The sequence below is a fragment of the Sceloporus occidentalis genome, unplaced genomic scaffold, assembly GCF_023333645.1.
Source record: "Sceloporus occidentalis isolate IW3139 unplaced genomic scaffold, rSceOcc1.0.p SCAF_1, whole genome shotgun sequence".
NCBI lineage: Eukaryota > Metazoa > Chordata > Lepidosauria > Squamata > Phrynosomatidae > Sceloporus > Sceloporus occidentalis.
The window spans coordinates 208,585,949-208,592,726 of NW_028316981.1; the positions used below are offsets into that span (position 1 = coordinate 208,585,949).

General features: G+C 42.1%; 1 protein-coding gene across 3 annotated transcripts in view; it reads right to left on the reverse strand.

The window, feature by feature from the left end:
- Positions 1 to 6,778, reverse strand: part of SLC49A3 (solute carrier family 49 member 3) — a 29,999-nt gene that overhangs the window by 21,569 nt on the left and 1,652 nt on the right. The window lies entirely within an intron of this gene.

Here is a 6,778-nt window from a genome sequence, read left to right on the forward strand (position 1 = left end):
GACAGTAAGCTTTATTCAGAAACTAAAGTAGTTCACAGCATGACAATGTTTTTAGGACTAAAGCAATTTCAGTTACACAGTATATTAAAAGCACAAAGCACTTCAAACCCTTTCACCTGCTCAAACGCCATTTATTCCTAAACCAAAAATTCCTCTTTCCAGAACAGCTCTATTTTTTCCTATCATAACAGACATTCCCATAGACCTGACCTTGGTAGCTCTCAGTGCCTTTTACCTCTCTTTTACATCTGCTCATTACCCAACTCCAGAATAGATAAACCTTTCCACCAGCAATACCAAAGTTATAACATAACTCATCATCCAGTAATACAAAACAAAGCAGGCACAACATAAATGACAAGCAAGCATAACAAGAACTCAGGAGGACTCGAGTCCTGACACTCACTGACTCATCAAAATTGTTGGTTACTTCCCAATGAGCTGAAACCGTTCAATTTGGAACACTAATAACCCAAGGTATTTCATCCCTATACAAAACAGATAAAGACATCAAGATATACTTCCAAATGCTTATCGTTTCCATATTGTAAATGTAGTGCAAATTTGGTTCATGCTACTACTACACAGGCAAGTCTGAAAGGACGTGGAAATGTTACATTTTGCATTACAACTATCAGAATCAGGGACACTCTGGGAATCCAAGTAAAAAACAAACAAACGTTTTCCCCAAGCTTTCCCTGAAAATTGGACAACTGTGTGCCTAACAAGTCAAAATTCAGTTCCAAGGTTTGCCCATAAAACAAAACCAGGAGATGCAATTATGGAACATGCTAAAGCTTGTTTTAGGTTTGCCATAAGTCCGAAAAAACCTGAAGGCACACAACGACAACAACAACAGAAACAGCAACAATAACGTCCCTCTATGAACCTTGAGGAGGGCATCTAATCGCAGCCAGGAATGTGTGCCCAAGCTTGCAGAATACAAGCTGAATTTAGTCACAAAAATGTAAGCATTCCCTTGCTGGACCAAAACATAGCATCCTAAAAGCTTGCTACGAAGCCAGATGTCATCTTAGGTGCACTAATATGATACTGGCTTAATTTTATACTTAATATGGAGTTAACTTGTACTAAATCAGAACTAGGGTCAGCTCAAGCTAATGGAAGCAGAGGAGTTGATTGTTCACACAACCACCATCAAAAAAACTTACTTTCCAATAGGGCATGTTCCGTTAAATATGGAACATGAGTAGTCCAAGATGTGGTGATTATTTTTTAAAACAACAACAACAACAACATATTTTATTTGTTCATCTGTTTACAGAACAGACGAAGGAAACAAGTCAAAAGTGAATAGAAATCTAGAGCAACCAAGCTAGCATGGCATACTAGGTAGAATACCTCACAAACACCTCTTTTCCTATCCCTGGCAGCAAATGTTCAACAATAAAAATGGAGGCTGCATCTGCATTACAGAAATAATGCGGTTTGACACCACTTTAACTGTCATGGCTCAATGTTATGGAATTCGGGGAAGTGCAAATAACCGGGTTATTTCTGCAGTGCGGATGCAGACTCTGTTAACCATCAATTTGCTGTCTTTCCATAATGCCTACAATTGTTTGTGTAACTGCTTCAGTTTACCTGATGGTAGGCAGCTCTGATTAGAATGATCATTCAACTATCCCAAACCTGAAGTCCACCATTGGCTCCTATCACCTGACTCTCTTCATTGCAAAGCCAAACTTATAAGTCAAAGCTGAGGTCCTATAGACTAAAATGTCTGACCTATTATAGATAACCAATCCAGGGTCAAAATCTTGATTAGCCTGTTTCCCAATTGACTGTCAAAGTGTTCCAGAGACCTGCCAAGTTCGACACGCTGACAGCAAATTTGCCCCCTGTTCAAGGTTGATTTGCAGCCTCTCTTAAACAGAAATCCTCTGTGTCAAGTTGTCAAGCAGAAAGAACTCTGCGTTGAAACTGCCAAAGGAAATGAAATTAATGAAGCCCTAAATGTATGAAAGAGGTTCTCTGACAAACTGACAAGACCTGTCAAGCTAATTACAACCAGCATACGGAAATCCCAAAGTGAGGGATAGCAGCACTTCAAAGGAGATAAGGGGTTTGCAAAGGATGGGAAGGAATCTGCTTTCGTGCAAGCCAATACCATGTACAGCAACTCTCAAAAAGAACAGATAGGTTCAAGTTAGGTGAAGATATTCGACTGCATTCCTATGTTCCTCCACTTGGGAGAAAAATCCCACTGAACCCAAAGGATCTTATGTCTGAGCACACATGTACAGGATTGTAATGCAAGGCTGCAATCCTACCATTCTGCCAATGTAGCTTTGTTGTTGTTGTTGTGTGCCTTCAAGTTGTTTCCGACTTATGGTGACCCTAAGGCGACACTATCTTGGGATTTTCTTGGCAAGATTTATTCAGAGGAGGTTTGCCATTGCCTTCCCCTGAGGCTGAGAGAATGTGACTTAACCAAGGTCACCCAGTGCATTTCATGGCCAAGCTAGGAATCAGCCAGTCAGTCCTAAATTGTTACAGTCCATAGACCCAAAATTTAGGCATTCAGTCAAGATATACAAGTTCTCAAAATTCCACACAATAAAATTCTCCATGGTAAAACAAGAGAAGAAGAAGCTGCTAAATTAACTCTAACCCAAACTCTAATTCTGACTCTAATTGTCCCTTTATACATAGTGGGTTCTGATTCTAGCTGACTCAGAGAGAAATTTGGCAACTACAATAGTGACATTTGGACACTTATCTTCCAGCAATAATTTTACATTAAAAAGGTCTGATCTTCCATTCATCTTACTTAATAATGGATTTTGGCTTGCTTCTGGTTGTAAAGACTACAGTGCAATAAAATGCGTTTCATTTACTCTACTTCCAAGTTATTACATGGGCATCTTCTTTAAGAGTAAGGAACATGGGCAAGTCTACCATGAAGTAGTTCTATAGAATATACATTGCACCTTGCCTTAGAGAAAAAATAGTGGTACTTGCCAAGATTAATTGGCTATATGGAAAGGGTCATCATAATGTACAGTACATGCATCATCCTGAGGGCATAAGAGAGGTAAGAACGCAAACACAACTCACAGAAAACTATTTCCAGTAGCCTTAATTTAAGAGACTTAGGAGCAATATTTGAGCCCAGGTTAGAAAGAAGAGACGAGGAGAGGCCAATAAAAGCAGCTTTCTTTGCACCAAGCTGGGAATTGAACCCTGGTCTCCTGAGTTGTAGTCTAACACTCAAAACAACTATACCATGCTGGTCCCTTTAGCTTTACTACCAGGATATTATGAAAAGGAAAGAAAGACATCTCTTCCTCCCTTAAACCCAACTACCACAGCAGCGAGGGAGAATGATGTGATTTTTCTGTTCCATTGGTCCTGATGACAGTCCTCATGAAATAACCTCAAAATTGTATGCCAATGTCAGTTTCACCAATGGACTGCACTTGCATGAACCATTATAAATGTGCCACAGTGACAAATTTCTGTAGTTTTTCAGGCACCACCATCCCAGAAGCCCCCATTCATACAAATAGTATTCCTATGCATACAAATACCATGGCCTACACACATTTGCAAGGTGCGATTCATGGAGAGTCCATTGCCATGTACAAATTAACAAAAAGCTTATTCTACAATACATTTGTTAGTTTTTATGGTGCCACAAGATTTGGCTACCACAAGATTTGGCTACCAGAGACTATCACAGCTACCTCACTGGAACTTGGTCCAGAACAGTAATGCCACATCCAGATAATGTTCCCAGATATAGTCTGAGGAAGGATGAAAAACTACTCTCTCCAATTCTTGGGGGTAGAATACTCCTTGTTTCTTAGTGCCACCTTTGATCAAGGGACGTCAGAGCTTGGATGTCGATCAGAAGGAATGTGTAGCACTGCTTTCTCCAACTAGGTGCTCTCACCAGAAGTATTGGGTTAGATTCTGCAGAAATGGTGGATTCTTCAGGACTGCGAAGGGTGCTGGAATAATGGAATCACGGAGTTAGAAGACACTTCAAGGGCCAAGCAGGAATACACAATCAAAGCACCCCCGACAGATGGCCATCCAGCCTCTGCTTAAAGACCCGCAAAGGAGACTCCAACACCCTCCAAGGAAGTGTATTCCACTGTTGAACAGCTCTTACTGTCAGGAAGTTCTTCCTACTGTCGAGGTAGAACCTCTTTTCCTGTAGAATACATTCATTGCTCTGTGTCCTAGTCTTTGAAGCAGCAGCAAACAAGCTTGCTCCATCTTCAATATGACACCCCTTCAAATACTTCAAATAGGGTTATCACATCACCTCTTCACCTTCTCTTCTCCAGGCTAAACAAACCCAGCACCCTAAGTCTCTCCTCATAGGGCATGGTTTCCAGACCTTTCACCATTTTGGTTGCCCTCTTCTGGACATGAGGCATACTAAATGAACTATTTGCTTCAACTGCAGTTACACAGTGTCACCAGTAATATAAGCTGCACATGTTCACACATGTATAGCCATCACTTGATGATCCCAGCTTCAGATGAACTAAAGACAGTCTGTGACTGAAGCAGCATGTGTTCAGAAGCCTCAGGATCCCTGCAGCAGCCTTTGATACTGACAAATGTTGCAGGTATTATTGAGAGGCACTAATGCTTGGAGTCTTGTAGTAGTGAACGGCTGCTTTCCATCGAGGGGGACAGGATAGCTGCTGAAAAGGATTGAAGCAGTGGCTTCGTTGTTCCCTTCTGCAAGGCAGGTGGGAGAGCAATGGAAACATGGCAAAAATGCTCTCCCCAAGCACCAATCAGCACCAGGTATCTCTTGGCAGAACTGAGAGATTTCTGAACACAAGGGCACTTATTGACAAATGATGGTACGACTCAGTTACAAACCATCACAGCTCACACACCAAAGGCAGAATCATCAAAGCACCTCCTGAGTTGGCAAACTAGTTTAAAGAATTAATATAATGACACTTTGCAGCCATCCCTAACTGAGCTAATGGACCCAGAGCATCACTCTATTACTGCTCAATTATAGATAGCTTCAGCATGTCATTATGTGTATTCTTCTAAAAAGTAACTTGCCACATGCTGTGTGACCTCCATGTTTTGCTTAAGTACAGCTGTTCCACCCATTGAGCTGATAGTCATCAAATGATGAATATCTCTATTTAAAGGGATCACTGTCCCAGACACTGTCCAGGCAAGTAGCCAAAGGCTGACTGCTACACAGCTGACAGCCAGTAGCTAAGGAGCAGGTAAAGTCACAGTTCAGCATTTACTCTTCTTTAGTAAACAGAAGTCTTAGTCCCAATTAGAACCCAACAATGTCCAAGTCAGATATATGGCATCCAGAGTCAACAAGCACAGAGTTCAAGAGCACAACAGGGAGCCAAGTAGGTCAGATAATCTCTGACAACGCCTGGAGGGCAGGACTGGGAATTTATAGATTAGCAGCTCAACACTGCTGCTGCTTCATTAATTGCTGTTTCTTATAAATCCTCTGAGGCCTCCTCAAGCCCTTCCCTTGTTGTCTCCGCTTGGTGAAGGTATTTGTTGTTGTTATTTGCCTCCTAGTCAAACTCGACGTATGGTGACCCTGTGGATGAGACACCTCCAAGAACCCCTATCTTCCACTTCTTTGCTTAGTTCCTGCAATCGCATGCCCATATTCCCTGACTGAGTCAATCCATCTGGAATGCGTTTTTCTTTTCTTTCTTTTGCCCTTTCCTAGCATCATTGTCTTTTCCAGTGAGCCATGCTTTCTCATTATATGGCCGAAGTACATCACCCTCGGTTTGATCATCTTGGCTTCTAAGGAGATCTCTGGCTTGATCTGTTCCAAGACTCATCTGTTTGTCCTTTTGGCCATCCATGTTATCTTCAACACTCTTGTCCAGCACATCTCCAATGAGTTAATTTTTCTTCCGTCTGCTTCCTTTGCTGTCCAGTTTTCACATCCATCCATGGTGACGGGGAATACGATGGCTTGTACAATTCTAACTTTTGTGCCCAGCTGTATATCTTTACTCCTCAAGAGTTTGGTGAAGGTAAGTAGGGTCTAAATGGACAGGACCCTTTGGTCCTGTCTCTGGGATGTGTAGCTCTGGAGCGTCCTCCGGCTCTGGTTCAGCATCAGGTCCACAGAGTCAGAGTCCATGTCCTGGAAGGAGGCCATGGCAGCCACTGGCCAAACTCCAGGATTCCATAGGATGCAGCTGTGACAGTTAAAGTGGTGCCAAAATGGATTATTGCTGCAGTGTAGATTAAGCAGCCTCATTCTTTTGCTTTTGACTGGATTGGAGCTACTGGGAACTTGGCTGAAAACATGGAAGTTCTTTGCCATAGCTTCAACCTAATTTTTTGGGTATTAACCACTGAAGAAGCCCCCATCGCCATTATCTTGTAGCAGTGAGTTTCACAGGTGAGTTACATCCCACGCAAGGAAGTTTTCTCTCTGCCCTGAATCTACTGACAAAGTGCTTCAGGAGGCAACTGAAAGCAAGGAGAGGCTGAAGCACATCACAGGAATGGGCAGCCTATGACTCTCCAGATGTCGCTGGACTACATCTCCCAACACAACGGTGACCAGAGGTCCTCTTTTCCCAAGACGCGTCCTCCATTTCAGCCTTCTATCCAGGAGGAATTTCAAAATGTCCTCTATTTGGAGCAGGGCTAAGAAATATAATTTATATTCCTATTATCGTTTGCAGCTTTCATTCGGTTATGTTTTAGTTTAACGTACCTTTTTTGTATGCTTTTAATTGTACTGTTTTATAATGTTGTAAGTCACCCTGGA